The following is a 17,773-nucleotide window of genomic DNA, read 5'->3' on the forward strand; positions in this document are numbered from 1 at the left end:
CTGTCATCCCAGCACTTTGGAAGGCCAGGCTGGCAGATCACTTAAGCTCAGGAGTTCAAGGCCTAGGCAACATGATGAAACCCTGTCCTTATTTTAAAAAAAAAAAAAAAACTCAAAATGAATTAAAGACTTAAATACAGGATTTGAAACTATAAAACTAATGGAACAAAACATAAGGGAAAAACTACACAGCATTGATCTGGGCATTTTTTTTTGGATTTGACCAGAAAGGCTCAGACAACAAAAATAAAAATAGCCAAGGGACTACACCAAACTAAAAAGCTTCTGTATGGCAAAGGAAACAACTAATAGAGTGAAGAGCCGACCTACGGATTGGGAGAAAATATTTGCAAGTCATAAATCTGACAAGGGCTTTATATCCAAGATATACAAGAAACTCAATTAAATAGCAAGAAAACAAACGACCGATTTAAAAATGTGCAAAGGACTTGAATAGATATTTCTTGAAAGAAGACATAAAAATGTCCAACAGATACACAAAAAATGCTTAAAATCACTAATTATTAGAGAAACACAAACTAAAAGCACGACGAGATATCTCACACTTAGAATAGCTATTATCAAAAGGACAAAAGGTCACAAGTGTTGAGGACGTGAAGAAAAGGGTATCCTCGTGCACTGTGGGTGGGAGTGTGAATTAGCACAGCCATTACAGAAAACTACACTATGGAGGTTCCTCAAAACACTAAAAATAAAATTATGATACAATCCAGCAATCTCACTTGTAGGTATATATACAAAGGACTTGAAATTAGTATGTCGAAGAGTTGTGTGATCTGCACTCCTGTGTTAATTACAGCCTTATTCACAATGGCAAGTCATGGAATCAAAATAAATGTCTATAAATGGATGAATGGATAAAGAAAATGTAATATATACCCACAATGGAATACTATTCAGCCTTTAAAAATAAAGAAATCCTATCATTTGCAACAACATGAAATAAACGTGGAGAACATTACACTAAGTGAAATAAGCCATAAGCCAGGCACAGAAAGACCAAGACTGTAGTTCTCACTTACCTGTGGCATCTAAAACAAGTGAACTTCTAGGAACAGAGAGTAGAATGGTGGTTACAGAGGCTAGGGCTTGGGAGAATGGGGAGATGTTGGCCAAAGGGTAAGGAGTTTCAGTTAGACAAGAAGAGTATGTTTTTTGAGATATATTGCACAGTATGGTGACTATAGTTAATAATACCGTATCACATATTTCAAAATTGCTAAGAGAGTAAATTTCAAATGTTCTCACCACAAAATATAATAATTATTTGTGGTGATGGATACGTTAATTAGCTGGATTTAATGTATCATAATATCACTTTATACCCCATAAATATATACAATTACAATTTGTCAAAATACAATAAAAATTTTAAAACCAAATTATTCTTTGCTAAAGCATTATAGCCATTCTCAAAGAAGAAAATCGCCAGAAGGGTGTGATCACTTTCCCCAAATAGTAAAGCAATGCTTCCTCTTTTCCGTCTCTCCTTCCAAGAGTTCTTTTTTTTTTTTTTCTTTAAGAGATGGAGTCTCACTATGTTGCCCAGGCTGGACTTCAACTCCAGGGCTCAAGTGATCCTCGTGTCTCAGTCTCCCAAGTAGCTGACTCTGTGGGCACACATCACCACATCTGGCTTCCTTTCCAGAGTTTTATTTTCCTTCAACACAGAAATTTCTATAACACTTTCTACTTTTCAAAATTTGTTATTAAATTTTATCTTATAATTATTTGTGAACAAGTCTTATATTCCCTTTTATTTATTTATTGAGACAGAGTCTCGCTCTGTCACCCAGTCTGGAGTCCAGTGGTGCAATCGTAGCTCACTTGAACTCGTAGGATCAGGGGATCATCCTGCCTTAGTCTCCCAAGTAGCTAGGACTACAGGTGCACACCACACCCAGCTAATTTTGTTTGTTTGATTTGAGAGATGGGATTTCTCGTTGCCTAGGCTGCTCTCAAACTCCTGGGCTTAAGTGATCCTCCTGCCTTGGTCCCTCAAAATGCTGGGATTACAGGAATGAGCCACTGTGCCTGACCCATATCCACTTTTAGACGTTGGATATCTTAAGGGGTAGGTCTATATCTTACCTTTTCTGTTTTCAATCTTCCATGGCACCTAATTCAACACTTTGCACAGAGAATGAAAGACAGAAGAAATGAAACAAGCAAACATCGACGTGGAGACAGATTCTCACTTTCCCCATTTGGTCTCGGCTGCTTAAGAAAAGGTGAAAACAAGGAGGAGATGCTTCCTGGTAATGCAGCATAGGGCAAAGTGGAGCTGACCAATGCAAAGAACGTGACCATGGGAATCAGATTCTCGCCTTTTCTGAGGTGTGACTATTAAGTAATATTGCATAAGAGAAAGTGCCTTGCTTTCATAATTGATGAGTAGTAACTGTCATGATTGTTCCTGGAGAGGGTACTCGCTCATAGAAAGATGGGAGATTCAGACTCTAGGCCTGGTTTTGACACAGGCCGGGCAGCTGTGCAACCTCAAGCAGGTCATTCACCCTCTCTGACCTCTTTTTCTTATTGAAGTTGCAAAGTTGTGTATATAATAGATGAGGTCATCGATGAGGTATCTTCCAGTTCTATGATTTAGAAAATAAATGTTTAATGTTATGAATTAATCATACTAGTATGTCTGGGTTAAGGAACTCCATAATTTCTCTCTCTCTCTCTTTTTTTTTTTTTTTTTTTGAGACAGGGCCTCGCTCTGTCGTCCAGGCTGGAGTGCAGTGGCAGGCACAGTTCACTCCCTGCAACCTCCACATTTCAGGTTCAAACAATTCTCGTGCCTCAGACTCCTGACTAGATGGGATTACAGGCGTGCACCACCACGTCTGGCTAATTTTTGTATTTTTAGTAGAGACAAGGTTTCACCATATTGGCGAGGCTGATCTCAAACTCCTGACCTTAAGTGATCTGCCCGCCTCAGCCTCCCAAAGTGCTGAGATCACAGGCATGAGCCAGCATGCCCGGCCCTCTTGTTCTCTTCAATAGCAACACACTTGACAAATTTATAGTAACTACTACTTCTAAGTTTTGTTTCACTCCATGAAAACGTAAGAATTCAATTTTTTAAAAATCTATGCATCTTTCAAAGAAAAGCATTTAATTGCTTTTTTATATTATACCATCCATTGAACATGTCTTCAACAAATTTTTCCTGAATGAATGAATAATGCTTTAGTGGGTGTTTGCCAAAAGTTCCAAAAATAATAATTCATATTTCCAACTAGGTTTGATTCTTTGTAGACCTCCAGCTTAGCTTTTCTTGTCCACTAAAACTGGCTTTGAGTCACTGATATGACTCATAACTTTAAAAAGCAGGTTGGACCTGAAATTGCCCTGGCAGAAAATTAGCTGAGGAACACAGAACAAGTGAAAGGGAGAAGCCCACCCCCAAAAACAAAAAAAGAGATAGTTCTTTTTTTCACTTTCTGGTTCCTGATATGAAATGAGGAAGTGTCAACAGGCAGCCTTATTCTCATCTCTCTCCTTCCATTGGTTGAAATAGTCAAATCAGATGCAAAGTACAGAGCATTTAAATCTCCAGAATCCAAGAGGCACATGGTTCAGGTGTGGCTGGCCTCCCCACTCCACCCCCAGATGAGTCATTCAGCGAGAGGTAAGCAGAGCAAGATGAATTGGAATCCTGTGGGTGAGAAAAGGTATAGATCAGGTATTAAGAGATACAGGTCAGGCCTTGACCCACAAAGAAATCAGTGATGTCAGACGGGAAGAGACTGATGAGAAGAGCAGAGAGATGGCCGTCAGAGAGCGGAGAAGATGATATAACACAGCCAGCTCTGCTCCTAATCCATAATAGGGCAGAGAGAGCAGAGGGGTGAGATGCTTGGGTGACACTGGGCAGGGGTTCTGACTGATGTGAGGAGGCGAGGCTTTTGCTCATTATAGACGGGCTGCTGCCATCTTTGAAGATGGATTCTGGAAGCTAAGAGGGGGCTTTCAGTTCCCTGCTCTCAATATCCTCTCTGCAACCCAAGCTTCCAGTAACATCTGGCAGTTTGTTAGGAAGCCACTTTGCCTTTTCCTGGGCTATTTTCCCATGGGTAACAGCATATCCTGGTCCAGAAGCCAATAAAAGTAATTATTCCTGGAAAGTAAACAAGACACCCTGGGAGGGTGTAACATGGGTAGGTAGGAGTGGGGCGGTTTGAGCCCTTAGTCAGCGCAAGGAGGTCTCCTAATACCCCCCCCCATCATGTGGGTGAGAAGGGGTCCTGCCCTGGACCCCCTGCTTCAGGAAGTCCACTCTTGCTCTTCTTTGAGCCCCTCCTTCAGGCTCAAAGGGATACACCTGCCTGGAGCTCATGCCCTCTCTTCTAGATCTCACTCCAGGGATGTAAAGCCCCAAGATTCCCTCTGCCAATGGCGCTCAGTCCTTTCCAGGCCCGGCACTCGTCTCTTCTCTGGGTCTGCTCCAAGCAAGGACAGAAGAGCTAGAGAACCCAACCTGGCACTGCAGGTGGCCATGACAGCCACTGGGGAGGTGGCAGAAGGTGCATAAGCTCGTCTGTGCAAGGCTAGGGTGACCACACAGGTACCATGTGCCACAAGCTTCTGCAGTACAGGGGTGGGGCTGCTTGTGAGAAGAGAGTAAAGCACCCAGGAGGCGGGTGTTGCAGCCTGGGAACTGGACCGTTCTCCACACTGCAGTGAGCAACACTAAGTAGCCCAAGAATTCCAAATGGGACTTTGCCTTCCAAGTGTCATGAAAGTAGCCTTGTCAGTATAGGAGGATAGACCATATTCTAACAAATCACAAGCTTCATTTCTAACTTTTAGACCTATGTCATGTGGACCTCCATTTGTACTCTTGCCTGGGCACTGAAAATGCTGGAAGTGTGGTGAGCACACCGTGTATTTCAATCCTAGACTGGTAATTTATTGCTTTTATCGTGACAGAAGGATTTGAATTTGGTCAGTACTGAAGGACTGTTTCTTTGATACATACCAATTTTCAGTGTGTCAGAGGGCTCACCAGGCTCCATATCCTACAGCACTGTTTAACCCGACATCAATAATTCATAACAATACCGGAAGAGAGGCTACAGTTTTCATTGTAAAGGAAAATGAAGGGATCAGGCTGGATTGTGGCTTTAAGAAGTAACTGCAGTGACAGCTTTTCTTTATTTAAATTTCTAGACTTTTTCTAAGCATATTTATTAAAAGACTTTGTGAAGTTGAGTATTTAGCAAATTAGTGATTTTTCTGTATTTTCATTTGTTTTAGAGAAAGAACTATCACAATATTTAAAGATTTCTAACCCTAAAAAAAGTTTAATGGATCTGAAAACTTGCACTAGTCATTACTATAGCAACTACCCTGGGCTGCTAAGCCCACTTGTCTTGCTGCTCTACAAATCATAAAAATACCAAATAGACACCAAAGCCTCGTTAAACGCATCCCGACACAGTACAGAATTCTGTTTTGTAGTCTGCCTCTAACACTGTTTAAGGGGCTTAGTTGCCAGGGAACCTCGTCATCACAGGATCTCGCCTGGGCTCCGGTCCTAACAGCCGTCGTGGAGAACAACTCATTGTAAAATGCCAATTAGCATGAAGAAAAATGCTTCGAAAGTCTTCTTTAAAAAGAGGCAGACTATATTTTACTTTTCGTATCTTCATCACCATATGTATTTGGGCTTTGTGCGTGTAATTAATGATTCTGTAATAGACATTTCATTCCACTGATGATTGGTTTGGTTATGCAAAGTATAGTGGTAAAAGAATGTGCTGGAGAGAATGAGTTCACTCACTGTCCAGACGAGACCCAACAAATAAAGATCATACTGAATGTCCACAGGCCAATACAAAGTCTTTAGCTGAAGGAGAGAGGTCCTCCCTCATTTCCCCCCTTCCTAAGGAGTGCAGACACCCCAGGTATCACCACAGATGCACCCCTGCCAATCACGTTACTCACCCTGGTTGCTGCCACCCATCACTGATTTCACCACGGCTGACTGTCTGCTCTTTACAGCATTAATTCCTTGGAGAAGCTTAAAAAAAAAAAAAAATGAGGGACACATGGGCTAACCTTTCTGGCCAATGGATCTTCCCACTGCAGAACTTTGACACTGCTCTTTCACCAGCGCTAAATGAGTCAAAGCAGCCATCTGCCCTTCTATAGAGAGATCTGGACAGTTCCATTCATTTCTCTGATTCGCAGGCTGTGTCATATCATCTCCTCCTCCTTAACATCTTCTAAGACCTCTATCATAACACTTGGCTGTATCTCCGTGAATTTAGTTGACCACAAGCTCTTTAAGCACAGGAGTTTATCTACCTTGCAATGATTGTACATACCTTGCAAATGTGGCATCTCTAGAACCTGGTCCTGCCACACCGTGAGTGCCGTATAAGGATTCCTTGAACTAAACAGAACCTCAGAGTTTAGGAAAACCATGGTGCAGGGGGGATGCTTTCAGCGCTACAGTGGGTATCTACTCACCCTCTCTCCCAGCTCTCCCCCATCTTGCCACCAACAACCTCATGTTATGACCTACGACCAGCCCTGATCTCCAGGCCCAGCCTCCCAGGGTGTGTGCAGGCTGTTCTACATGGCCACGTTGCGTTTCAGTCTTGGCGGTTTTGGTTTTAACGCAATTCCTCAAAATTAAGGGTGTGACCAGGAGAGGAGGAGGAAGCACATTTCTGTTTGGATGCAGCAAGGGACATGGGACAAGCTCCCTGTTCTGGAAGCCATTCAAGCTAGGACCTTTAGCTTCAAGCCACGATCCCCTGTGTCTACTCACATGACCTGGCTGGGTGGTGAAAATGGAATCAGGAGAGTTGGGTGCTATGGAAATCGAATGGAAGAATGGGACACGGAAGAGCGATGCCCTCATGTTAAGTCTTAACTCCTAATCTGGTAAAGTTGTCATTAACTACGTTACACCTTCACTGTTCTCTAAGCGGGGCTGATTCTACCTTCTGGCACTCACCATTTACTGAGCAATTCTTTTCTGACCGTGGAATGTGACTATCCCCGCCAAGGCAAGCCCAGCCACCTGAGTAGGCATCTCAGTTGATGTAAGAAGGCTGTTTCTTGCTTTGGAGCCATAGCTGCTGTTTGCAGAACCGTCATGACTGTTTACAAATTGGCCTCTTTAACAAAGAGCATTTAGGGGCCTTGACCATAGAATGTAAAAAAGACATAGTCCCTGGTCTCAGGTAGCTCACAGTTTAATGTGGGAGAAAGACCCAAGTCAACCAGTAATTATGGCAAGTTTATTTGGTGTTATTTATGATAGAGTTATACTCAGGGTACAAAGAAATATTTGGAGTACAAAAAAAAAGAGAGGGCTGGGGAGGAGGAGTGTCAGGAAATTCCAAGATTCAGGATTAAACTGAATCCCCGCTGGGCGTGGTGGCTCACGCCTGTAATCCCAGCACTTTGGGAGGCCAAGGTAGGCAGATCATCTGAGGTGGGAAGCTTGAGACCAGCCTGACCAACATGGTGAAACCTCATCTCTACTAAAAATACAAAAAATTAGCCGGGCGTATGGCACATGCCTGGAATCCCAGCTACTCTGGAGGCTGAGGCAGGAGATCGCTTGAACCCAGGAGGCGGAGGTTGCTGTGAGCTGAGATGGTGCCACTGCACCCCAGCCTGGGCAACAAGAGCAAAACTCCGTCTCAAAAAAAAGGAAAAAGAAAGCTGAATCTTGAAGGCTAAGTGTGATGTGGAGGAGATGAGGAGCGGAAGGAGAGAGAGCAGGACACCCTGGCAGAGACTTGCAAAGCCTCAGAGGTATGAAAGCTCGGGATGTCTTGGGAATGGCAAATGTAACACACTGGGGAGCAGGGCGGGTGAGACCACACAAATCATCTGGGGCCACATCACAGAGGATCTGCTGTGCTAAGCTCAATTCACAGGACCACACTTTGGCTTAGGCTATCCCTGGTACTGTAAGCTCCGCAGAGGGCAGAGAATATACCTTCCTCATTTATTTCTGTATCTACGGAGTCTGGGCCCTGGTAAGCTCTCAACAGATGTGTGCTGGATAATTAGATTAATTAATTAATTACATTCCTCCTATCGCTGGGAAGGGAATGTAATTTTTATCAATGACAAGAACAACATTAGCATATTGTTACTGAGGAATGAATTTTAAAACAATGTAAAATACAAAAGATACTTAACTAAAGATAACAAACTTTCAGCACCTACCACAAATAATATGAGGAGGTTTAGATTCTATGTCACAGAGCTGTTACGGGAAAGCGGTCTCGATCCAGACGCCAAGAGAGGGGTCTTGGATCTCTTGCAAGAAAGAATTCAAGGCGAATCCATAAAGTGGAAACAAGTTTATTAGGAAAGTAAAGGAATAAAGAATGTCTACTCCATAGGCAGAGCGGCAGCTTAGAATTGTTCTTGACTGGATGCCAAACAAGGGGTGGATTACTCATGAGTTTTCTTGCAAAGGAGTGGACAATTCCTGGAACTGAGGGTTCCTCCCTCTTCCAGACTATACCGATTAACTTCCGGAGGTGGCCGTGGCATTTGTAAACTGTCATGGCACTGGGGGCAGTGTCTTCTAGCATGCTAATACATTATAATTAGCATATAATGAGCAGTGAGGATGATCAGAGATCACTTTTGTCACCATCTTGGTTTTGATGGGTTTTGGTGGTTTCTTTACATCATGCTGTTTCATCAGCAAGGTCTGTGTGACCTGTACATTATACTGACCTTCTGTCTCATCCTGTGACTTAGAATGCCAAACCTCCTGGGAATATAGCCTGAGTTTCAGCCTTATTTTACCCAGCCCCTGTTCAAGATGGAGTCACTGTGGTTCAAATGCCTCTGACAGAGCTTTTAAGGATACATGGAGTTCTGGGGAGTTGAGTCTGTTTTCTTGTCGCATCAGGAACACGTCAGAAAACACCTTTGAAGTTTAAGGTGCCAGCAAGTGTCCTTCAGCATTCTAAGTCCACACGCTCTGCCCCATGCAATATCACTGGCATACACTAACAAATTATTCCTTGTTTATCTGAAATTCAACTATAATTGGATGTTCATATAGTATTTTATCTGGAAAATACATTTTATGGTCAAATAGATTTGGTAAATACTGAGTTAAATAAAGTTGAACTAATACCTTTGCTGCTGGTCTTCACAGAGCTACTAATATGTTCTTGTATTTAATATTTCTCTGAGAGGGGAATCAAGAATGCAATTTTGGCCAGGTGCAGTGACTCATGACTGTAACCCCAGCACTTTGGGAGACTGAGGTAGGTGGATCACCCTAGGTCAGGAGTTCAAGACAAGCCTGGCCAACACAACGAAACCTTGTCTCTACTAAAAATACAAAAACTGGCCAGGCTAAGTGGCAGGCACCTATAATCCCAGCTACTTGGGAGGCTGAGGCAGGAGGACCAGTTGAACCTGGGAGGTGGAGGTTGCAGCAAGCTGAGATTGCGCCACTGCACTCCAGCCTGGGCAACGGAGTGAGACTCTGTCCGAAAAAAAAAAAAATGCAATTTTTCCCAAACATATTTGAACAAAAAATCCTTTTTTCAGTGGGCATTCGCAGAAAGCTAATCTAAAGGGCAATTGTTCAACTATCTCTGGAAGTTCTTTATTTACTAAGAGTTTTTATGATTTCCTATCAGATTCCGTTCAAATCATTTCCCCATTAAATATCATTAAATCATTCCTTCCAAGAGAAAGTATGAAATCCCTAGCATGAAACACACAGCCCTTCCCAATCTGTTATGCAGCTTTCCAGCTTCACTCCCAGCTCTTCTCACGCACCAACCTGCCGAAGTGTCCCACGGAGCTACCCTCTACAGGCTGAATGTTCCACACTCTTTCAATCTCCTGTGATCTTTGCATGTTTCCTCTTCCAGAAAGACCTACCCGCAGCTCACTCTCTTCTCCCGGAGCCTACCGCTCTCACCTTTAAGATTGGTGAGTGGAGCTGTTCCTGACTTCCCACCAAGAATGGTTAGTCATTTATTCCTTCCTCCTTCCACAGTTTTGTACATTTTCCTATGAGAATTTACCTCCCTGCAGTATAGTTATTCATTTGCAGGTCTGTCTCCCCTAGTAAACAGCCAACTTTTCAAAGGCATAGCTTTATCTTATTCACCTTTTAGTCCTCAGCTCATAGCATGGAATATCACACATAGTAGGTGCTCAACAACGATGGATGAATGAGTGACTGAACAGTAGATGTGATAAAAACGTAGGTGCAATGAAATTAGGTGGATTTCTGCAAACATAGTATCTATCTGTGGGTCCTTGCTATCCAATTGATTGCAATTATATGATAAATTAGTTAATCATCATGTCTTTCTTAGTTACATAGTAACATATTAAAAGAGGTTTACTAGCATTTAATGAACGTGTTTTCTTCCAAACGTGAGGTATTACTATTCCTACTTTAAGAGGCATGAAGATATAAGAAGTCATACCCAGATGAGAGTAAACCCTCTTTAGGCATTAGTCTGTTCTTGACTGGTTTGACCGCCTTTAACTTAATTGCAGACCATACATGCTAATAATTAGTGAGGTATCTGTCATTAAGGATATGCAAAGAATTACTTTAAAACTCAGCACTTTATGAATTCAACAAAAGAACTAATTACAAACAATGAACCTGCACTGTGGAATGAACAACATACAATTTTCTAATAACAGACACACAGTCAGGTACCTGCAACCCCTTCTCAAGTGGTATTTGCTCTCATACAAACTTCTGATATACAGAGATTTATTTTAATACGGTTTCAACAATAAGAGAGTTTCACTTCAAGTACACGAAAATTATTACTCCCTCAATCAGGGAAATGCAGAAAAAGAGAAAATTGGAGACCGAGAAAAGAAAAAGGAAGTAACATGAATAACAGCAAGCACAGTACTTGGTGCAGCAGAACCGCAAGGGGTGTTTGTCCACCGCAGGTTCTCGCTCATGAGTGGGAGGTGAACAGTAAGAACACGTGGACACAGGGAGGGAAACATCACACGCCGGGGCCTGGTGGGGGGTGGGGGGCTAGGGGAGACAGCATTAGGAGAAATACCTAATGTAGATGATGGGGTGATGGATGCAGCAAACCACCATGGCACGTGTACAATATGTAACAAAACTGCACGTTCTGCACATGTACCCCAGAAATTAAAGTATAATTTTTAAAAAGAGGTGTTTGTTGAGGTGAGCGGGATTGAGATGGGGACACGGAAGTTTGTGCAATGAAGCAAAGAAAAAAATTCTTTTAACTTTTATTTTAGGTTCAAGGGTACATATGCAAGTTTGTTTATATAGGTAAACTCATGTCACAGGGGTTTGTTGTACAGATTATTTTGTCACCCAGGTACTAAGCCTAGTACCCAGCAGCTATTTTTCCTGATCCTCTCCCTCCTCCCACCCTCCACCCTTCAGTAGGCCCCAGTGTGTGTTGTTCCTCTCTACATGTCCATGTGTTTCCATCATTTAGCTTCTGTAAGTGAGAACATGCAGTATTTGGTTTTATGTTCTTGCATTAGTTTGCTAAGGACAATGGCCTCCAGCTTCATCTAAGTTCCTGCAAATGACCTGATCTTGTTCTTTTTTATGGCTTCATAGTATTCCATGGCATATATGCACTACATTTTCTTTATCCAGTCTGTCATTGATGGGCATTTAGGTTGATTCCATGTCTTTGCTATTGTGAATACTGCTGTAATAAACATTTGCATGCATGTGTCTTTACGATAAAATGAGTTATATTCCTCTGGGTATATACTCAGTAATGGGACTGCTGGGTTGAATGGTAGTTCTGGTTTTAGGTCTCTGAGGAATCACCATGCTGTTATCCACAATGGTCGAAGTAATTTACACTTCCACCAATAGAATGTAAGGGTTCCCTTCCAAAGAAAAAAACAAGCTGAGAGAAAGTAAAACTAAGCCTTAGAAATGCACTATCGGATATATTAGGAATGAGAAGGCTATGATCCGTACAAAAGGGTCCGACAGCAAATAGAAGCCATGAAGCCACTGAGGGCAGAGAGGGATCATTGTTGCAGAGCAGCAGGAAACTGCTCAGAGATGTGGTCCTGCCTGATCAGCAAAGTTTGCCCATCATGAGCATTCAAGCAAGGCTTTATCTCTGGAGTTCTATAGGGATCCTGAATTTGGGGAATAAATTGCTTTGCAACATAAAATGAAAAAGACTCTCACCACGGAGTGGAGCCCCAGAGAGACGCGGGGCAGCCTCAGAGCATTTTTCACAGAAAGCCTGGATGGCTTATAGTGAGCAAAAAAGGATGAATGGGAGGTAACTTTACAGACTCCACAGTCTGCATGGGGTTTGTAAGACAGCATGGAAATTGTCCTTATGAATGGGTTGTCATTCTGGTTTGATTTCAGCGACATAAACGTTAGTAATAACGATCGCTAATCCTTCCTGTTCCAAGCTTGTTTTCCAAGGGCTTTACATGTAATAAACCATTCAACCCAATTAACAACCTCAGCATTATTTTTATTTTATGAACAAGGAAGCTGATATATGGAAAGACAGTTCAGCTGGTAAGTAGTGGATTAGCAGTGGGAACCCAGTCAGTGTGACTGCTGCACCCACAGATACCTCCACGCGGGGGTTCTTTTTTTTTGAGACAGAGTCTTGCTGCTTTGCCCAGGTTAAACTGCAGCGGTGCCATCTCAGCTCACTGCAGCCTCCTCTTCCCAGGTTCAAGCAATTCTCCTGCCTCAGGCTCCTGAGTAGCTGGGACTGCAAGCGCTCGCCACCATGCCTGGCTATTTTTTGTATTTTTAGTAGAGATGGGGTTTCACCATGTTAGCCAAGCTGGTCTCAAACTCCTGACCTCAAGTGATCCACCTGCCTTGGCCTCCCAAAGTGCTGGGATTACAGGCATGAGCACTGCTCAGGGCCAAGCTGGGCTTCTTATAGTAACTGCCCACCTCTCCTCCTAGTCAGGTGTTAGGAATGACCAAGGTGGTGACTGTCAGAGACCTGTCATAAGGGCTGTCCAGCACAAATGTACCAGTGGTCACGTCTGTGCTAAGCCACGTCCTAGTATGGAACCTGCTCACTAGGGGCCACTGACAGGAACATGACCCAGGGTGGGTGAACATCAAGTCCATCCCCTCGCTCGCAGTGATCACTCAAAAGATGGGATAAAAATTCAGTCTGGAGAGTCTGAGCCGTTCCCTGTGATCTTTCAAGCTGAGACTGAGAAAAGTTATCTTTTCATCTCTGCTTGTAGGTCTTTCAGGATGTGACTTTGTCACTTGCTGCTGGTTACATTTCCTACTGGGCAGAGAATGTCCGTCTCTGTTAGCAGAGAAGGAAGCTTAAGTGGAGCAAAGGAGAAGGAGGTTGGCGGGGTGGGGTGAGCTGACACTGTTTGGAGTCCTGGTTCCAGTTCCTGGAACCCAGCGTGGCTCTGAGTCCTGCTGGTGGTCTTTTGAGCCACCTCCATGTTCTTCAGCTAAATCATTCTTTTTGTTTAACCTGGTTTGGGTTGATTTTCTATCATTTGCTGCTCAAAGTGTCCTAACTCAACACTCTTCTCTCAATATGCAGCTCTGCCAGTCCCTGTCTTTGTCCAAGAGGTCGTCTGCTGAGGCGAGACTGCATCCCACGTAAACCACAGGCCACGCCAGTCCACGTCCTGTGCCAATCCACACGTGTCTGCAGCACACGGTCTGCATTCTGATGTATGTATCGCAGAGGACGTTTCAGTCATGTATACCTTCAATTCTCAAAGCTTAGCTTTCCAGACATAGATAGTTTACGTTTATGTTGCCTTCGCTTTAGATATGTAAAAGGAAAATTACATTTTGAGGCCCCCAAATCACTAAGCTACAAGGAAAAGTCAAGCTGGGAACTGCTTAGGGCAAACCTGCCTCCCATTCCATTTAGTCATCCTTCTGCACACTGAGATAAATGCATATCTGATTGCCTCCTTCGGAAAGGCTAACTCAAAAGAATGCAGCTGTTTGTCTCTCACCAACCCGTGACATGGAAGATCCCTCCGAGCTTGAACTGTCCTGCATTTCTGGATGGAACCAATATATAGCTTACATCTATTGATTGATGCCTCATGTCTCCCTAAAACACATAAAAGCAAGCTGTGCCCCAACCGCCGAGGGTACACGTCATCAAGGCCTCCTGAGGCCGTGTCACGGGTGCACATCCTCAACCTTGGCAAAATTAACTTTCTAAATTAACTGAGACCTGTCTCAGATATTCGGGGTTCACAGATAGCTCCGTTCTAAGTGCTATTACACAAATCCAAGAAAATGTGGCACTTCAGGAAGGACTCAAAAATTTGGGTACGTTTTCTTTCCTGTGCTGAAAAGCTTTAATCCTTGTCTTTCAGCAGCAAATGAGTAACTTGCACATAAAATGCAGGCTGGAGAACTTTTTCCTCCAAGTCTGCCCCTCTCTGATTGATAGTCTCTGGTTGTCCCAGCAGGGGTTAAAAATCCTTCCTCCCTCTTTGGAGTCACATATAGTGGAATATTTCATCTCCGCCATATGTGACCCATGGTGTGACTGAATATTTTGCCTAAGGTATAGTTGATTAATAGATAAGTAGGTTTTTTCTTCTTCAGTTTATATCCAAGTAGTCAACAGTGTCTCGAAATATGTACACAGAAATCAAAGGACCAGAAAATATAAAGTAGTGAGCACATAAGTCAAAGTAAAGACGACGATCAATAAAAGTGGAGATTTAACTGTCTTATATTACTTTTTCTCATAGCTTTGAATAAAAAGCTAAACTGTAGATTCCAGCCAAGTTCCATCTCACTGGGTTCTGCCTTTTTCTTGTGTGGCTTTGTACATGGAAAACTGACAGAGGCCTCTCCTAACAAGGGTCACATCTCCTCTGATTAATTTCCAGCTTCCGACCACGAGCACGGGGAGCACCCATGCCTTCCCTCCCTGGCAACTCCGGGGATAAGCCTGCCCAGCAAAGCAATCTAAAAAGTGATTTCGTTTTTCTAAGTAATGCAGAAGAAATCCTCTTATAATGACTTAAGTAAGCTGTCAGTCAAGCGGTACTTGTTGAGAGCCACCTTCAGGACGTTCAGGAAGGGAACTAATGCGGGAGACAAGAGAGGAGGCCAGTGCCAAGGGCATCGGCGGCCCCGAAGGGTCTAAGTAAAATTGCAAAGCGGGAGAACTGTCCCTGCCTTCTTCCTTTCTTGTTTTATTTATTTTGTTTCTTTTCTGCTTTTTTTTTTTAAGGGGTTGAGTCTCACTGTGTTGCCCAGGCTGCGGTCAGACTCCTAGGCTCAAAGGATCCTCCTGCCTGGTCTCCCGAGTAGCTGGAACTGCAGGTATACAGCACCATGCCTGGTGCCTCCTTTCCTCATGCTGTCTCGCTCTCTCTGCACCTGTTCCTTTTCTACTATAACCAGTCGTTTCATGCTGTCCTACTCCCACTCCTAGCCTCACCATTCATTCCTTCATTCCTAAAGGCACACATGTATTCATTCAAAAAATATATATATTGGCTACCCACCGTGTTCTAGGCACTGTTCTAGGCAGCGGCGATACAGCGGTGAATAAGCAAAACCCCTAGTCCTCAGGAGCTTTTATCTTAGTGAGGGTAGACGGTGAGGGAGAAACACACAATAGGTGAAATGTTGATAAATGCTATGGAAAAAAATAAACCAGACTGAAGGGGGCAGAGAGTGGTAGAGTATGCTTTTTTTTTTTTAGAGGGTCATCAAAGAAGGCCTTGTTGAAAACATGATTTTGGGGCAGAAACACAAAAGAAGTGAGGTGGCTAAGGCCTGTGGATGTGGGATTCTGGGGTAAGGGAGTTCAGCCAGAGGAAACCATAGATGTCAAGACCATGAGGCGGGACAGTGCTCGGGATGTTGTAGAAACTACAAATCCAGTGAGGCTGGAGTCCTGCGAGTGAGGAGGTGGGGGGGAAATCCCCATGTGCATATAAATCTAAGACCTCGAAGCACCTTGTTCTCTGTGAAAGGGTAGGCTAGAGGAAAAGCTCCCTGACTGTATAACAAGAAGAGCAAACAAGAAATTGATCTCTATCAAGGAAACATGGCAAAAGAGTCTTTCATGAGAATTCGTGTCGCTAAATTTGTCTATATATGAATCTGGGCTTTGAATGTGAACATGTGTGCAACTGTGAAATCCCCAAGTCAAAAAATTAAACGACAGTGGTCTCCATATATTAGTACCACACAGGGCCAAAACCAAACGTGAAAATCCTCTTTGGAGGGAAATATCCTCATCTCAGTCTTCCCAATATTCTCACAGATTCAGTTCTGCCAGATATGAGTTCACAATTAAGATGTGTGAAGTGTCTAAGGAAGGAAGCCCACGGACAAGAGTCAGTAGAAACCACAGACAAAAGACTTAGAGCTCCTAATGACTGCACACGTTGGAATTATGAGATATATATTTTCAGAGCATAAAATAACTGTGTAAAATGTTTAAATCAACTAAAGTTGGGATTTTAAAATATCAAAGAAAAAGCACTATTAAATATGTCTAGGCAAATTTGAAAAATAACCTAATAGAAACTATAGGTAAAAAGATGGTGGTGGTTGAAAGAAGAAACTGAGTAGCCATATAAAAAAAGAGATAAGTGATAGTTGAAAAGACAATTGGTGAACTGGTAGATAGATCTGAAGATATTGTGCATAACTTGACACAAAATAAAAGCAAATGAAAAATATAAAAGAAAGATTAAGAGATATGCAGTTTAGAGTGAAAGAAAGATCCTAAATCAATATTCTTTATATATATATATAGATTTTTTTTAAGAAGGCAGGGAGTGGAAGAGCCAAAAGCCTACAGCACCTGGTATTCCCAGGTGGCCTCCCATCCAAGTACTAACCAGGCTCAACCCTGCTTAGCTTCTGAGATCAGACGAGTTTGTGCGCATTCAGGGTGGTATGGCCATAGACCTAAATCAATATTCTAAACTTCCATCTTAAGACATTGAAAAAAGCACAGCAAACTAAACCTAAAAAGCAAAGCAAGTAGAAGGAAGGAAATAATAAAGATTAAAGAAGAAATTAGTGAAATATTGAATACAAAAATAATAGAGAAAGTCAATGAAACCAAAGGATGGTTCCTTGAAAAGATTAAAAAATTGACAAAACTTAAGCTTCGTTAACCAAGAAAACAAAGAGAGGATAATTAAATGACTAGAATCAGAAATGGAAAAGGGGAGATTACAATCAATCTTATACAAATAAAAAGTTCATAAAGGAAACTAAAATCAATTGTATGCCACTAAATTAGATAACTTAGATGAAATGGATAAATTGCTGGGAAGACACAAACTATTGAAACTGACAAAATGAAATAGACAATTTGAGTATACACATACAAATAAAAAGATTGAATTTGTAATTTAAAAAAAAACTAAGACTGTACCTTCAGGGATCATTTTTGTAGTTTGTTGTTAGAGAAATTTCTTTGAATGTTTGGAGCATGAAAGGACTCAAATTAATAATCTAACATCACACCTAGAGTAACTAGAAAAGCAAGAACAAGCTAACCCCAAGACTAGTAGAAGAAAATAAATAACTAAAATCAGAGTAGAACTGAATGAAATTGAGAACCAGAAATTCACACAAAGGATCAATGAAACCAAAAGTTGGTTCTCTGAAAGGATAAATAAGATTGATAGAGCACTAGCTAGATTAACAAAGAAGAGAGAAGATCAAATAATGATATTTGGAAATGACAAAGGTGACATTACAACCAATCCTACATAAATA

General features: G+C 42.3%; 1 pseudogene; it reads right to left on the reverse strand.

Annotated features, from left to right (window-relative positions):
* Positions 1–16,832: 16,832 nt before the first annotated feature.
* Positions 16,833–16,951, reverse strand: LOC135269310 (5S ribosomal RNA; annotated as a pseudogene).
* Between the last annotated feature and the right edge of the window lie 822 nt (positions 16,952–17,773).

The sequence above is a fragment of the Aotus nancymaae genome, unplaced genomic scaffold (assembly GCF_030222135.1).
Source record: "Aotus nancymaae isolate 86718 unplaced genomic scaffold, 86718_ANA_hifiasm-v0.15.2.pri h1tg000051l, whole genome shotgun sequence".
NCBI classification, from domain to species: domain Eukaryota; kingdom Metazoa; phylum Chordata; class Mammalia; order Primates; family Aotidae; genus Aotus; species Aotus nancymaae.